Here is an 18544-nt window from a genome sequence, read left to right as displayed (position 1 = left end):
GTACTTTTTAAGTTTTATTAGCTATTTGTTGCAAACATATATTTAGACTCAAGAACAAAAATGTAATACAGTGGGAAAAATAATTGTTTGATCCCTTGCAGATTTTGTATGTTTCCTCACTTACAAAGAAATGAAGGGTCTAGACTTTATTACATAGGTGTATTTTAAATCATAGTGACAAAATATCAGACACATGATCCCCTAACAACCAACACTAATTCTGGTTCCCACAGATGGGCTACAGTAGGTGCTCATGTGGTACACAGATTAGTCCTGTCAATTTAAGAAGTTGCTCCTAATGACTTGTCATGTATATAAAAGATACCTGTCCACAGAAGCTTTTTTTTCATTCAAATCTCACCATCATGGACAAGGCAAAGAGCTGTCAAAGGATGTCAGGAACAAGATTGTAGACCTGCACAAGGCTGGAATAGGCTACAAGACCATCAGCAAAAAGCTTTGTGAGAAGGAGACAACTGTTGGAGTAATTATTTGCAAATGGTTGTCACATGAAAAGATGTAATAAAATATTTACAAAAATGTGAGGGGTGTACTCACTTTTATGAGATACTGTATATGTTCAAAGTACAGAATTTTATTACATTGCTCAAAAATTGCTCAAAAATGCTGCATTTGCTGGGTCTTTTCTGAGAAAAAATGCTTTAAGTTACTATTGTAGTAATTTCTAAATCTAATAAAGACCCCTCTGCCCGACAACCACAGACCAGTCCTTCATGCCAAAACATTGGCATGTAGGATCTTAATTAAAAATTAACCCAGATAACATCCATTTTGCTGGGGTAGGCATCAAGTTAAACTAGATAACGTAATTACATCCAGCCTGGCCTATAGCAAAATAACAGCAAGGCGGTGGTTTATTTGTTGTGACTGGACATCATATGGTGTCCTTCACAACATGCCACTTGTGCGTGCCCCAATCGGTGGTGCAGTGTGATGCTCAGATACACTGCATCTCCGATTATGGCCTATGACATGGGCTCTTTATCATGTGATCAGCTGTGTCCAATCACAGCTGATCACAGTATAAATAGGAAGTGCTGACAGCACGTCAGTAGAGGAGAGCCGATAAGCGGCTTTCCTGACAGGGGGACTGCACTGATAATCAGTGCAATGATTATCAGTGCAGCCCATCAGCGATGCCCACCAGTAGGGATGAGCTTCGAGTTCAACTCAAACTCATGTTCACCTCGAACATTGTCTGTTCGAAAAATTTGAATTAAAAAAAACGCGGAACACCCTGTACAAGTCTATTGGAGAAATCTAAAGTGCTAATTTTAAAGGCTAATATGCAAATTATTGTCCTAAAAAGTGTTTGGGGACCTGGGTCCTGCCCAAGGGGACATGCATCAATGCAAAAAAAAGTTTTAAAAACTAAAGTTTTTTCAGGAGCAGTGATTTTAATAATGATTAAAGTGAAACAATAAAAGTGTAATATTCTTTTAAATTTCGTACCTGGGTGGTGTCTATAGTATTCATGTGAAGGGGTGCATGTTTCCCGTGCTTAGAACTGTCCCTGCACAAAATGTCATTTCTGCAGGAAAAAAAGTCATTTAAAATCACTCGTGGCTATAATGAATTGTCGGCTCCCCGTAATACAGATAACAGTCATCGAAAGTCATTAGTAAAAAATGTAAAAAAAAAAAAAAAATGAGGTGGGGTTCCCCCTAAGTAGCCATACCAGACCTGAAGGTATGGATTTTAAGGGGAACTCCACTCCACGCCAAATTAAAGAAAAAATGGCGTGGAGGTCCCCCTAAAAATCCATACCAGACCCTTTATTCGAGCACGCAACCTGGCAGGCCGCACGAAAAGAAGGTAGGACAAGAGAGTGCCCCCCCTCCTGAACCGTACCAGGCCACAAGCCCTCAACATTGGGAGGATGCTTTGGGGGTCTGTGACCCCCTCAAAGGACCTTGTCCCCATGTTGATCATGTCATGTGTAAGGTAAAGTGTACAGGTTTGGAAACATCAGTTTGTAGATGGATAGAAAACTGGCTAAAAGACAGAATTCAGAGAGTAGTGGTTAATGATTCTTACTCTGAATGGTCTAAGGTTATGAGTGGTGTACCCCAAGGTTCAGTGCTGGGACCCTTACTTTTTAATATCTTTATAAATGATATTGGGTCTGGGATCAAGAGTAACATTTCCGTCTTTGCAGATGACACCAAGCTATGTGGTGCAATAACGTCCTTACAGGATGTCACCAATTTACAAGCAGACCTCAATGCTCTGTCTAATTGGGCGACTATGTGGCAGATGAGGTTTAATGTTGAGAAATGTAAGGTTATGCACTTGGGGGCTAAGAATATGCATGCATCATACACGCTAGGGGGAGTACAACTGGGGGAATCCATAGTGGAGAAGGATCTGGGGGTTTTGGTAGATCATAAGCTCAATAATAGCATGCAATGCCAAGCTGCGGTTTCCAAAGCGAGCAAAGTCCTTTCCTGTATTAAGAGAGGTATGTACTCCAGAGAGAGAGATATCATTTTGCCCCTGTTCAAATCATTAGTAAGACCTCATCTGGAATATGCCGTTCAGTTTTGGGCACCAGTTCTCAAAAAGGATATCGGGGAACTGGAGAAAGTGCAGAGAAGGGCAACCAAACTGATAAGAGGCATGGAGCAACTCAGCTATGAGGAAAGATTAGAGGAACTGAATTTATTCACTCTTGATAAGAGGAGATTAAGGGGGGATTTGATCAACATGTACAAATATTTAAGGGGTCCATATAGGGAACTTGGTGTCGAGTTATTCACTTTAAAGTCAACAAAGAGGACAAGGGGGCACTCTTTACGTCTAGAGGAGAAGAGATTTCATCTCCAAATACGGAAAGGTTTCTTCACAGTAAGAGCTGTGAAAATGTGGAATAGACTCCCTGCAGAGGTGGTTATGGCCAGCTCAGTGGATTGCTTTAAGAAAGGCCTGGATTATTTCCTAAGTGTACGTAATATAACTGGGTACTAAAATTTATAGGTAAAGTTGATCCGGGGAAAATCCGATTGCCTCTCGGGGGATCAGGAAGGAATTTTTCCCCCTGCTTTAGCAAATTGGATCATGCTCTGCTGGGGTTTTTTGCCTTCCTCTGGATCAACTGTGGGTATAGAATTGGGTATATGGGCTGGTATATGTATATATGTATGTATATATATATATATATATATATATATATATATATATATATATATAGTATATTTTATTTTATTTATTTTTTATTTATTTATTTATTTATTTATTTATTTATTTATTTTTTATTTATTTTTTGGTTGAACTGGATGGACTTGTGTCTTTTTTCAACCTGACTAACTATGTAACTATGTAACTATGATGAGGACAAGGGCCTCATCCCCACAACCCTGGCTGGTGGTTGTGGGGGTCTGCTGGCGGGGGGCTTATCAGAATCTGGAAGCCCCCTTTAACAAGGGGACCCCCAGAGCCTAGCCCCCCTGTTTGAAATGGTAAGGGTGTACAAAAGTACCCCTACCATTTCACAAAGAAAGTGTAAAAGAATGTTAAAAAATAAGAAATGTCAGGCTGCCGGGATCCCCTCAGTGTCTCCGCCAGTGGAGACAGAGGATGAATGTACTGCACTGCACTGGAGGGAGAGATCACCCGTCGCTGGATCAGATCAGCCATCGCTGGACCCTGGAGAGATGATCATCCGTCGCTGGATAGCAAGAGTGGATTACCACCGCTGGAATCTTTTTATTTATTTATTTTTTTAATAAAGGACTTTTTCAATGGTGTGTGTGTCTTTTTTAACATTATTTTATACTTTCTTTGTGAAATGGTAGGGGTACATTTGTATCCCCTTACCATTTTAAATGGGGGGACGGAATCTGGGGGTCCCCTTGTTAAAGGGGGCTTCACGATTCTGATAAGCCCCCCACCTGCAGACCCCCACAACCACCAGCCAGGGTTGGGGTTGGGGTTGTGGAGATGAGGCCCTTGTCCTCATCAACATGGGGACAAGGTGCTTTGAGGGGTCACAGACCCCCAAAGCATCCTCCCAATGTTGAGGGCATGTGGCCTGGTACGGTTAAGGAGGGGTGCGCTCTCTCGTACCCCCCTCTTTTCCTACTGCCTGCCAGGTTGCATGCTCGAATAAAGGGTCTGGTATGAATTTTTAGGGGGAACTCCGCGCCATTTTTAAAAATAAATTTGGCGTGGAGTTCCCCTTAAAATCCATACCAGACCTGAAGGTCCTGGTAATTGAATTTGGGGGAACCCCACACTTTTTTTTTATCAATGACTTTCAATGACTGTTCTCTGTATTACGGGGAGCCGACAATTAATTATATTGATTTTAAATGACTTTTTTTCCTGCAGAAATTACACTTTGTGCAGGGACAGTTCTAAGCACGGAAACATGCGCCCCTTTACAGGCATACTATAGACACCCCCCAGGTACGAAATTTAAAGAAATATTACACTTTTATTGTTTCACTTTAAGCATTATTAAAATCACTGCTCCCGAAAAAATGTCAGTTTTTAAAACTTTTTTTTGCATTGATACATGTCCCCTGGGGCAGGACCCAGGTCCCCAAACACAATAAAGGACAATAACTTGCATATTAGCCTTTAAAATTAGCACTTTAGATTTTGAACGTTCGAGTCCCATAGACTTTAATAAGGTTCTAAATTTCACACGAAGTTTAGGTCTGTTCGCAGGTTCTGGTGTGAACCGAACCGGGGGGTGTTCGGTTCATCTTTACCCACCAGTACCCACCAGTGGTACCCATCAGTAATGCCCACCAGTGATGCCTTTCAGTGCCCATTAGTGATGCCCATCAGTGCCATTTATCAGTGCCACCTATCAGTGCCCATCAATACTGCCCATCAGTGCTGCATATCAGTGCCACCTATCAGTGCCCATTGGTGCTACATATTAGTGTTTCCTCATCAGTGCCGCCTCATCAGTGCCCATCAGTGCAGCCTCATCAGTGCACATCAGTGAAGGAGATTTACAAAATTTTATAACAGAAATGAAGAAAAAATATTTTTTTTTCTTACATTTTCAGTCTTTTGAAACATGTTCTATTTCTAAAGTCCGTCAGATTTTTGGACAGCAAAAATCCGATGGAGCCCACATGCGATCGAATTGTCCAACGGATTTGTTCCGTCAGACCTATGCTGTCGAAAAGTCCGGTCGTATGTAAGCGGCATTAGGGGACCCCCCGGCATGATATTTAAAGGAATATTTCATTTTTATTGTTTCACTTTAAGTCTTCTTAAAATCACTGCTCCTGAAAAATACGGCAGTTTTAGAAACTTCTTTTTGCATTGATACATGTCCCCTGAGGCAGTTTCCTTGTCCCCATACACTTTTTATGGCAATAACTTGCATATAACCCTTTAAAATGAACACTTTTGATTTTTCACATCCGTGTCCCTTAGACTTTAATGGTATTCACATGGCAGTGGCACTGATGTGCACTGAAATGCAGCATTGATTGCATTGGCAATTGCTGGCATGATAAATGAATGATGAGAGATGAAAGTGAGACAATAACAGTTCAAACTTGGAGGATTTTGCAACTCCAGTATAAATACTGCGACTCCCATCTTGATACACCCTGCACTCGACGACAGGAAACCTACAGTCAGAAGACAGCAGCGGATATCTTGTTACACCTAGCCCATATAGTTAGTGAACTACAGTACCTTGAAAAAATATTGATATCCCTTGAAATTTTGTCAAGTTACAACCAAAAAAGTAAATGGATTTTATTGGGATTTTATGTGATAGACCAACACAAAGTGGCAATAATTGTGAAGTGGAAGGAAAATTATAAATAGTTTTCCACTTTTTTTCTATACATTAATATGTAAAAAAGTGTGACTTACATTTGTATTCAGCTCCCCTGAGTCAATACTTTGTAGAACCACCTTTCTTGGAAATTACAGTTGCAAGTCTTTTTGGGCATGTCTCTACAAGCTAGAGAGTGACATTTTTTCTTTGCAAAATAGCTCAAGCTCTATAGATGAGGGCGGTGGCAAGTTTTTGTTATCATGTGTGTGTTTGTATTGGTCCAGCAGTGCACCAGCATCTTTGCAGCCATTGTGCTATCGCTGGGTGTTTGGTGTGCTCCTGTACCTTTTGAGGAGGGGTGGGCTCCCCTTCAGTCCACCTGCTCTCATCTTTCCATCAGAATGCATGTGCCTCCACTGCGGGGACACTTATATTTTAGTGTTAGGACCACAGATATCAGGGTGCTGTGACGTGGTTCTTTGGCTCACGTATGCGTTTGCAAATGCGTGCGGACTAAACCCCTGTTTTTAACGCATACTGTTAGACAGGTCAATTTGGTTGTCTACGGGCTGGTGGTAAGTAGGCTTTGGTTTTTTCCTGGGCATTCCCCAGACATTGTTGTTAGCTCAAGCTCTGTCAGATTGGATGGAGAGCATCTGTGAACAGTATTTTTCAAGTCTTGTCACAGAGTCTCAATTGAAATTAGGTCTGGACTTTGGGCCATTCTAACCCATGAATATTAGGGATGGGATTAACACCCCCCAGTTTTCTTTGCATCCCAAACAATTTTTCTGGTAGTTGTGGCTTAACGTTTGGTTGGTCTACCTGACCATGGTTTGGTTTCAACAGAACCCCTCATTTTCCACTTCTTGATTAGAATTTTAACAGTGCTGATTGGCATTCTCAATTTCTTGCATATCTTTTTATATCCCTTTCCCGTTTTATACAGTTCAACTTCCTTTTCCTGCAGATCATTTGACAATTCTTTTGCTTTCCCCGTGACTCAGAAATGTCAGTGTGTTGGCTGGGCTCAGCCCTTCCTTCTCTGAGATGGCCGCTCAGCTGTTGGCTAATTGCCAGCTCCCATCTCTCTCCACAGTTACTCAGCTGTTGATGATATCCTGCTCAACAGTCCTGCCTACTTAAGACAAGTATTTGGCGCAAATCAAAGATATTAGGTTCCCACTTGAAAAAAAGGAGTCTATAAGGTTACATATGGTGAGTGCAGGGAATGCACTACTTTGTCCAGACCAAAAAAAGGAGGGAATAAATGTTCTTTAGTTCATGGAGAGGGGGAGGGGAAAAGGGATGGGGAGGGGAAAAGGGATGGGGAGGGGGGGGATGGATCCGCATGCAGGGCTGCCACCTTAAAAGAGCTGAAACTTGAGCTCCTGGATTGCTGTAGATAAAGGAGAAAAAGGAGAGAAAGGGGCGCCTCTGGGTGCAGATTTTTTTAAAAGGTTTTATTTTTCAGTGTAAAAAACATAAAATTTTGCACTCACATTTAGTAGGCAAAAAGTAAGCATTAAACACCAGGGGTCATCTGGTATATCTGATTTTTGGGACGTCAGCCAGTGGTCCGGTCCACATCTGTCATCTCATCGCGTTGTTCCTGTTCCTCTCACATGCTGTCCACTGCAGGTGTTTTGTATGAAGCAGCTGGCTTGTGGTGGACACGAGATGTGCGGTCTTCAAAACGAGGCTTGGGAGGCAGAGACGACCAGGGCGCGGGGCTGTGACGTCAGCGGGTATGCAACGCGTTTCTTGAGCGTGCGGGTCGAGATTGTCGGACGACCGCGCTCTTTCATCAGGCAGAATCAGAAAAAAATGCAGGGGACTCAGGATATAAATAGGGGCAGGCTAAGGGCAGTGGGCGGGGCTACAATCGAGTATGAGAAGGAAAACAATGAGTAATGAGGGGAGAGGGAAGTGGGATGAGTAATGAGGGGAGAGGGAAGTGGGAGAGAGAGGGAGCTGGAGCGGCTTAGTATAAGGAGGAAGTCAACGTCTATGGTGAAATCTTATGTACATATCGGTAAAGATATCTATGGGATAAAATCCTATTTGGAAAAAATCAAAGAATGGATGGAAGAATGAGTAAACAAAGGGGGATGGAAGGAAGATAAAAAATTTATATTAAAAATGGGTAAAAAGGCTTAAAAAACTTAGAAAGGAAGGTAAAAAGAGAGGAGCATACATGGAGTGTGTAGATATAATTATATTGGAGATTGGACGTGCAGGACATATGTGTTATAAGGGAATAAAAATAAAAAATAGTGTATGTGTATAGACACATACACACATACACGTGTAGATCCGTACGCTTATCAGTGTTTTAATGTAATTAATAATGTTATTCTAAGCGTATTGTATACAATAAAATGAGAATTAAAAAACAGAAGTATAATCAGGAATGCACACATATATGCCTACATGGACACATGTGTGTATGTGTGTGAGCACATACATGAGTGTGGGGCGCGGAGATAGGAAAAAAAGGGGTACGAGGGAGTGGATTACGGGGGGGGGGAGGGGAGGAAATAAAAATGGGGGGGAGGGGGAAAGGGGAAAAAAAGGGGGGGGGGGAAGGGGGGAAAAAAGGGGGGGGGGAAAGGGAAAGGGAGAGGGAGGGGGGGCCTGGGGAGAGGGGGGGGGGGGCAGCAAAAAGAGGGGGGGTGGACGGGGGGGGGGAGTATTACACAAATACAAAATCATAACAATAATTTTCTAAAAGAAATGCATGGGTACATATACAAGCCAATATCAGTGCATGATTCTTTGCAAGGAGAAGACAGAGTATAATCGCTTGAGAGATGCAGTAACGTTGGAAACAATATGTATACTAATATATTTTCCATAAATATCGGTAGCTAGAGCAAGCGGATAGATTGAGAGGATATCTATATAGATAGAAGGATATTTTTTTGTGGAATCATGTTGTATGATAGAGACCGCACTATGGACAAGGGGTGTCTGGTATGGGGCAGTTTGAGCTCTACAACAGATGATAACGGGTTGGTTATATCAGAGGATGGTGGCAATTTCGATACACTCATTGATTCCCCCTGGGGAGAGTGCGTCGAGAGTGTAGATCCAGAAGGTTTCGCGGGAGCATAATTTTTTAAACCTTTCCGCTGGAGGGAGATGGTTGGGGATCTGCTCGATAACCCAGACCTTGAGACCTGATGTGGACCCCTTATGACAGAGGGCGAAGTGTCTGGGCACGCTATGGGGGTCTGTGCCTCCTTCTATTAGTCTACGATGCTCACCGAAACGTTGTCTGAGAGTCCTAATGGTTCTCCCTACATATATGAGACCACAGGGACAACTCAGACCATATATTACGAAATCGGATGAGCAGTTGTAAAATTCTTTTAGTTCATAGGTTTTGCCTTTGGTGGTAAATTCTTTTTGTCCGTGTTTGACAAATTTGCATGTTTTGCAAAGTGCTTTGTGGCATTGATACATCCCAGTTAGAGGTATCAGTTGGAGGGTTTTGGGAAAAATGGATTGAGTTTTTAATTTGCTGGGTGCGATTTTGTTCCTCAAGTTTGGGGCCCTGCGGTAAGTGACAGATGGTCGGGCTGGGAGTTCAGTTTTTAGGTGGGGGTCCTGCTGTAGGATATTCCAGTGTTTTTTTAAAATTCTTTCCATAGTTTTATGTTCATTGTGAAAAGTGGTGATGAATCTACTAGAGAAATTCTGTGGGGGGCGGTCTGTTTTTGTTGCAGTTTTTTCTGAAAGACACTGTTTGAAAGCGTTTTCTATAAGGGGTGCAGGATAGTTTTTTTCTTTAAATTTAGTTTTCAAGGTGTTACTGGATTCGATATAGTCGATTTGTTTGGTGCAGTTTTGCCTTAGGCGCCAAAATTGTCCCTTTGGGATGTTTTTAATCCATTTTGGATAGTGACAGCTATTAAAGTGAAGGTAGGAGTTGCCCGCGGTTGGTTTTGTATAATTTTTTGAGATAATAGCATGACCTTCGTGTCCCAGTTCTAGGTCTAAGAATGCTATGGTCTCGCAGTTGGTATTAGACGTGAAGGATAGGCCATAGGGGTTATTGTTACAATGTTGAACAAAGGGGGGGATTAAGTCAGCTGCTCCATCCCAGATGAGGATAAGGTCGTCTATGTATCTACCGAAAAAGATTATGTTTTCTGAAAAAGGATTATTTTTGTAGATGTAGTGGGACTCCCAGAAGCCCATCGCAAGGTTCGCATATGAGGGCGCAAAATTGGCGCCCATAGCTGTACCTTGGATCTGTTGGTAAAAGTCACCGTTGAAGGTAAAATAATTATGTGTCAAACAAAAATTAACGGCCTTTAGCACAAAGTCCGCTTGCCTCATATTCATTAGGGGGTCATTGATTAAGGAGTTTTCAATCGCTTTTAGGCCAAAGTCATGTGGGATGGAGGTATATAGTGAACTGACATCCAGGGAGAGCCAGGTATATGACGTTTCCCATCTGTAAGGGGCCAGGAGTTCTAGGAGGTGACGACCATCGCGGATATAGGATTGCAGTTGTGTCACCAAGGGCTGTAGGAACTGATCAATGTATAAACTGAAGCCTGTGGTGACACTATCCATAGCAGCCGCTATTGGTCGGCCAGGAGGGTGGTGGAGATTTTTGTGTACTTTGGGTAGATGGTAGAAGTAGGGGATTTGGTAGAAATTTTTTTGTAGGAAGGCGGCTTCTGTTTTTGTAAGGATCCCTTCTTGGAGGGCAAATTTGGTTAAAGCCTCGGCTTCATTTGTAAAAATATTGGTTGGGTCATAGGTCAGTTTTTTGTAGGTAGAATCATCAGCAAGGAGGCGGAGAGACTCCGCCACATAGTCGGATCGGTCTAGGAGGACTATTCCGCCCCCTTTGTCGGCAGGCTTGATTACTAGGTCTTCTTTATGTATTAGCTTGTTTAAGGCTAAAATTTCGGAGCGGGTTAGATTGTTTTTATATTTTAGATTTTTTTGGGATTTTGAAGTGGTGGTACATAGTTTGATTATGTCCGCATAGACTACTCGATAAAAACTTTCAATGTATGGGCCTTTAGAATGAGTGGGAAAAAATATTGATTTAGGTTTCAGTGATGTATGGATAATGGGGGGGGATGAGATAAGATGTTGGGTGAGTAATTGTGACGTCATTTCATCGATGCGATGGGCTTCTGGGAGTCCCACTACATCTACAAAAATAATCCTTTTTCAGAAAACATAATCTTTTTCGGTAGATACATAGACGACCTTATCCTCATCTGGGATGGAGCAGCTGACTTAATCCCCCCCTTTGTTCAACATTGTAACAATAACCCCTATGGCCTATCCTTCACGTCTAATACCAACTGCGAGACCATAGCATTCTTAGACCTAGAACTGGGACACGAAGGTCATGCTATTATCTCAAAAAATTATACAAAACCAACCGCGGGCAACTCCTACCTTCACTTTAATAGCTGTCACTATCCAAAATGGATTAAAAACATCCCAAAGGGACAATTTTGGCGCCTAAGGCAAAACTGCACCAAACAAATCGACTATATCGAATCCAGTAACACCTTGAAAACTAAATTTAAAGAAAAAAACTATCCTGCACCCCTTATAGAAAACGCTTTCAAACAGTGTCTTTCAGAAAAAACTGCAACAAAAACAGACCGCCCCCCACAGAATTTCTCTAGTAGATTCATCACCACTTTTCACAATGAACATAAAACTATGGAAAGAATTTTAAAAAAACACTGGAATATCCTACAGCAGGACCCCCACCTAAAAACTGAACTCCCAGCCCGACCATCTGTCACTTACCGCAGGGCCCCAAACTTGAGGAACAAAATCGCACCCAGCAAATTAAAAACTCAATCCATTTTTCCCAAAACCCTCCAACTGATACCTCTAACTGGGATGTATCAATGCCACAAAGCACTTTGCAAAACATGCAAATTTGTCAAACACGGACAAAAAGAATTTACCACCAAAGGCAAAACCTATGAACTAAAAGAATTTTACAACTGCTCATCCGATTTCGTAATATATGGTCTGAGTTGTCCCTGTGGTCTCATATATGTAGGGAGAACCATTAGGACTCTCAGACAACGTTTCGGTGAGCATCGTAGACTAATAGAAGGAGGCACAGACCCCCATAGCGTGCCCAGACACTTCGCCCTCTGTCATAAGGGGTCCACATCAGGTCTCAAGGTCTGGGTTATCGAGCAGATCCCCAACCATCTCCCTCCAGCGGAAAGGTTTAAAAAATTATGCTCCCGCGAAACCTTCTGGATCTACACTCTCGACGCACTCTCCCCAGGGGGAATCAACGAGTGTATCGAAATTGCCACCATCCTCTGATATAACCAACCCGTTATCATCTGTTGTAGAGCTCAAACTGCCCCATACCAGACACCCCTTGTCCATAGTGCGGTCTCTATCATACAACATGATTCCACAAAAAAATATCCTTCTATCTATATAGATATCCTCTCAATCTATCCGCTTGCTCTAGCTACCGATATTTATGGAAAATATATTAGTATACATATTGTTTCCAACGTTACTGCATCTCTCAAGCGATTATACTCTGTCTTCTCCTTGCAAAGAATCATGCACTGATATTGGCTTGTATATGTACCCATGCATTTCTTTTAGAAAATTATTGTTATGATTTTGTATTTGTGTAATACTCCCCCCCCCCCCCCACCCCCCCTCTTTTTGCTGCCCCCCCCCCTCTCCCCAGGCCCCCCCTCCCTCTCCCTTTCCCTTTTTTCCCCCCCTTTTTCCCCTCCCCCCCCTTTTTATTTTTTTTCCCTTTCCCCCTCCCCCCCATTTTTATTTCCCCCCCCCCCGCCCCGTAATCCACTCCCTCGTACCCCTTTTTTTCCTATCTCCGCGCCCCACACTCATGTATGTGCTCACACACATACACACATGTGTCCATGTAGGCATATATGTGTGCTTTTCTGATTATACTTCTGTTTTTTAATTCTCATTTTATTGTATACAATACGCTTAGAATAACATTATTAATTGCATTAAAACACTGATAAGCGTACGGATCTACACGTGTATGTGTGTATGTGTCTATACACATACACTATTTTTTATTTTTATTCCCTTATAACACATATGTCCTGCACGTCCAATCTCCAATATAATTATATCTACACACTCCATGTATGCTCCTCTCTTTTTACCTTCCTTTCTAAGTTTTTTAAGCCTTTTTACCCATTTTTAATATAAATTTTTTATCTTCCTTCCATCCCCCTTTGTTTACTCATTCTTCCATCCATTCTTTGATTTTTTCCAAATAGGATTTTATCCCATAGATATCTTTACCGATATGTACATAAGATTTCACCATAGACGTTGACTTCCTCCTTATACTAAGCCGCTCCAGCTCCCTCTCTCTCCCACTTCCCTCTCCCCTCATTACTCATCCCACTTCCCTCTCCCCTCATTACTCATTGTTTTCCTTCTCATACTCGATTGTAGCCCCGCCCACTGCCCTTAGCCTGCCCCTATTTATATCCTGAGTCCCCTGCATTTTTTTCTGATTCTGCCTGATGAAAGAGCGCGGTCGTCCGACGATCTCGACCCGCACGCTCAAGAAACGCGTCGCATACCCGCTGACGTCACAGCCCCGCGCCCTGGTCGTCTCTGCCTCCCAAGCCTCGTTTTGAAGACCGCACATCTCGTGTCCACCACAAGCCGGCTGCTTCATACAAAACACCTGCAGTGGACAGCATGTGAGAGGAACAGGAACAACGCGATGAGATGACAGATGTGGACCGGACCACTGGCTGACGTCCCAAAAATCAGATATACCAGATGACCCCTGGTGTTTAATGCTTACTTTTTGCCTACTAAATGTGAGTGCAAAATTTTATGTTTTTTACACTGAAAATAAAACCTTTTAAAAAAATCTGCACCCAGAGGCGCCCCTTTCTCTCCTTTTTCTCCTTTATCTACAGCAATCCAGGAGCTCAAGTTTCAGCTCTTTTAAGGTGGCAGCCCTGCATGCGGATCCATCCCCCCCCTCCCCATCCCTTTTCCCCTCCCCCTCTCCATGAACTAAAGAACATTTATTCCCTCCTTTTTTTGGTCTGGACAAAGTAGTGCATTCCCTGCACTCACCATATGTAACCTTATAGACTCCTTTTTTTTCAAGTGGGAACCTAATATCTTTGATTTGCGCCAAATACTTGTCTTATGTCATTATTGGTAATAACACCAGAGATTTTTGATCCAAGGAATATCTGATTGTTACTCGGGGGTAGGGTGCCGCATTTTGCAGGTCTGTCCCGGACACCTTCATTCCAGGACAATACAGTGTCCCGGAATTAAACTGCCACTGCCACCCACCCCCAGGGCTGATCTAATGCCTGCAAAAAAGGCCGCCACATTGCCACTTTACTCACTGACAATACCGGCAATGTCTAGAGAGGCACAATCCCCATCCCCTGCTTGTGATTGGAGAAATCATAAATCCTGCCTCTTGCGTGTAATCACTGTAGAGCCAGCGTTGGAACAGGGTAAAACGGGTCTTGGCCTGCAAGGACAAGTACTGTCAGTGAGTAAAGTGGTGATGCGGCGGCCTTTTTTGAGGGGCGAGATCAGTGTTTCTGGGTAAAGCGCACACCCGCCACCCTAGCTGTGCTATGATTCTTACAGCACAAGCTGATTTTTAGGAAGGGGGTTCCCCCTAAATGGCAGTTTGGAAATGTGGTCACCCTACCTGGGGGACCAGGAAGAAATGACCATGCTACATAGAGCTTTATTTTTGCTTTTCTCTGGATCAGCTTTATTAGTTAAACTAGAAGGTCTTTTTCAGTCTAACTATGTAACTGTGTGTATTTTACAATTATTTCAGACGTTCTTCTCAGACAAGTGGTAGCTCTCTGTCTGTGTCCCCTTTTTTTCTTTTGAATTGTGCTTTGGTATATACAGTATATATCTATGAGACTCTCTCATAGCACAGTAGTAATGGTGGAGCTAAACATACTTTTCCTTCAACAGTCCTCGTCCCTAACGGCATCATCTGCTGGTTTCTGCCAGTCTTTGACCATCTTCATTGGCCAGTGCAGGATGACGTCACTCCTGCATATGCAGGAGTCGGTCTCCTAGGCACGAAGGGATGCATGTGCAGCTCAATTTACAGGTCACAGAAGACAGCAAGCAGGAAGGTAGGTGTATAATATTGCAGAAGACACATTGCATGCCTGTTCTGCAATAAAGAGCTTACTTGTTCACAATCAGCAGGAGGTTTATTGTGTGGCTACACGGACAGGGGACTGTTTAAAGTGTATACTATTGGCTCAGATTATGCCCTTTTAAACCATGCCCAGTTTTCAGTACTAAGCAGCCAAACCCACCTTCACTGTGGCGTTTCCTCTCATATCTTCTCTGTCACAAATTGTCCCTCTTTCTCAAGTTGCAGGCCTGGAAGGCATGCTGCAAGGCAAAAATACTAACAGGTATGCGACTGTCTTCTCCAGATCGGCAGCACAAGCTATTGTAAACCAATTCTGCATCTACATCAAATCAAAAGGTCACCAAGTATTGTGAAAATAACTTCCAGCTCAGCTTAAATATGAAACTTGAGAATTCTGACACCAAAACAATGTAAGCATAATTAGAAAAATGTAGTCAAGTAACTTCCTCTTCATGACAAGATTTCAAATGGCTTTTGTCTGTCTGAAGTCTGTGCCCAGTTGTCTGTAATCAGAGCTGTACATCAGCACACTGGGAATGTTTAGAAAGGGAACACTTGCTGTGTGAAGTCACCTCCTCCTGAACCACAGCAGATTTCTGATATTCTATCACAGGAAATTCCTGATGGACCAGGAAAAGATGGAGCTGGGAAATGCAGAGGGGCCCCGAGTGCCTCTGAGCTCTCAGTAAAGTGAAGAGGACACCTGGCAACAAGTGACTTCTAAAGACCCCCCCCTATTTATACCAACAAAGAGATAAGGGGGCACAGGTCAACTGACGTTATTGTGCCATTGATGACAAGGTACAGAATGGATGTAGAATGAGCCTTGTCGGAGAATGAGTAACTTTAATGAGTGCATTATACATGGAAACCATATTCTTTATATCATTTTTATATATATTTAGAAAAAATTTCTATAATATACTATATATATATATATATATATATATACATTTATAAAACGTGAATACACAAAGATTAAAACAAAGATGATAGTGCTGATATGCATTACTTTATTAAAGCTGTAATAAACCTTAAAACAACAGAAATATATATATATATATATATATATATATATATATATATATATATATATATATATATATATATATATATATATATATATATATATATATATATATATATATATATTGTAGCTTGCCAGTTCTTACATGTGGTGGCTGAATTATTTTCTTTTTTTATGCTTTTTTATCTTAGCTTTCATCTGGGGATCCTGCCAGTAATTCTGTAATTTTTCAACTTCCTTTAACAGACCAAGCCATTCAACAAAAGTGTCATGTGGAGCAGCGGTTCCCAACCTCTCTGACACCAGGGGACGCGCAGCTTGTCACCTCGTGGAAAGAGTGAAGGGGGGTTTGCAGCTTATCAACTTTGGGGGTGGTTGCAGCCTGTCACCTCCCTCAGGGGGGATTCTGCTTATCGTGTGTGTGTGTTGGGGTAGGTTGCAGCCTGTCACCTGGGGGGGGGGGGGGGTGTAGCTTACCACCTGGGGGGACAGTGGTTGTAGGCTGTCACCTTGGGGGGATGCAGCTTAAATTAAATTCTTCCATGTGATTCCAAACTTCTCTGTCTTATACTTTTCCTCTTCCTCATATCTATGTAGTGCACCCCCTTAAGGGCTGCAGATGAACTGGGATCCCCCACCCTGCACAGCCAGGCACACTGAATTTTCACAGGCACTTCAGAGACAAAGAACAGTCATGACTTTGTTTTTTGTAGTTTATTGAGGGTTAATAACTTGAATGGGGATGGCAAATTATAGGGTGCCCACCTGACTTCAGCAACCAACACTTTAACAACATCTTCAGGGACATCTCTCTATATACAGTCTATATACAGCCTCCTTGACACCCCTCCTGCACTTTCCTTGATTGCAGACTCCAGCTGGATCACTGTAAATTAATCTGACAAACACAGTTAGATTTAGCAATTGCATTTTGGAGCAGAAACTCGAAGCCCCTTGTTGTGTAGCAGATTACAGTAATCAGCTGCTTGAACTCTTCCTCCTGTGGCTGCTGGTCCCAGCCCTACCTCTTCAGGCCCTGCCAACCCACCTGGCTGCAGCTGCCCTTTCACTAGCCCTCCAGGCTAACTTTCTTTCACAGTTCTCCAGACTGTCCCTTTCATCAGCCCACCTGCTGACTCTGCAGGAGATCTCCCAGGGAAGGAATGAAAATCTGGCACAATGCGGTCTTCAGGGAGAACTGGCTATGTATGGCAGTCTCCCTCCTTGTAAATATTTATAAGTGATATGTGACACTACCGCACCTACTACACTCCTTAACCACTTTCAGACCGGACCATTTTGCTGGTAAATGACCAGAGGTCTTTTTACACTTTGGCACTGCGCTGCTTTAACTGGTAATTGCGCGGTCATGCAATGTTGTACCCAAACAAAATTTGCGTCCTTTTCTTCCCACAAATAGAGCTTTCTTTTGATGGTATTTGATTGCCTCTGCGATTTTTTTTTTTTGCGATATAAACGTAAAAAGACCGCAAATTTTGAAAAAAAATGATATTTTCTACTTTTTGTTATTAGAAAAATCCAATAAACTCAATTTTAGTCATACATTTAGGCCAAAATGTATTCAGCCACATGTCTTTGGTAAAAAAAAAGTCAATAATTGTATATTTATTGGTTTGCGCAAAAGTTGTCACATCTACAAACTAAGGTACGTTTTCTGGAATTTACGCAGCTTTTAGTTTACGACTGCCTATCTCATTTCTTGAGGTGCTAAAATGGCAGGGCAGTACAAAACCCCCCCAAATGACCCCATTTTGGAAAGTAGACCCCCTAAGGAAATTGATAAGAGGCATGTTGAGCCCATTGAATATTTTATTTTTTTGCCTCAAGCCATTGAATAATGACAAAAAAAAAAATTTTTTTTTTTTTTTACACAAAGTTGTCACTAAATGATATATTGCTCACACATGCTATGGGCGTATGTGAAATGACACCCCAAAATAAATTCTGCTGCTTCTCCTGAGTACGGGGATACCACATATGTGGGACTTTTTGGGAGCCTAGCCGCGTACGGGGCCCCGAAAACCAAGCACCGCCTTCAGGCTTTCTAAGGGCGTAAATTTTTGAGTTCACTTCTCACTACCTATTACAGTTTTGAAGGCCATAAAATGCCAAGATGGCACAAAACCCCCACAAATGACCCCATTTTAGAAAGTAGACACCCCAAGCTATTTGCTGAGAGGCATGTTGAGTTCATGGAATATTTTATATTTTGCCACAAGTTGCGGGAAAATTACAAACTTTTTTTTTTTTTTTTTTTTTTCACAAAGTTGTCACTAAATGATATATTGCTCATGCATGCCATGGGCATATGTGAAATGACACCCCAAAATAAATTCTGCTGCTTCTTCTGAGTACGGGGATACCACATATGTGGGACTTTTTGGGAGCCTAGCCGCGTACGGGGCCCCGAAAACCAAGCACCGCCTTCAGGCTTTCTAAGGGCGTTACAGTTTTGAAGGCCATAAAATGCCAAGATGGCACAAACCCCCCCCAAATGACCCCATTTTGGAAAGTAGACACCCCTAAA

The sequence above is a fragment of the Lithobates pipiens genome, unplaced genomic scaffold (assembly GCF_037356315.1).
Source record: "Lithobates pipiens isolate NorthernLeopardFrog02 unplaced genomic scaffold, aLitPip1_a1.2 Scaffold_8, whole genome shotgun sequence".
NCBI classification, from domain to species: domain Eukaryota; kingdom Metazoa; phylum Chordata; class Amphibia; order Anura; family Ranidae; genus Lithobates; species Lithobates pipiens.
This window is presented reverse-complemented; position numbering follows the sequence as displayed.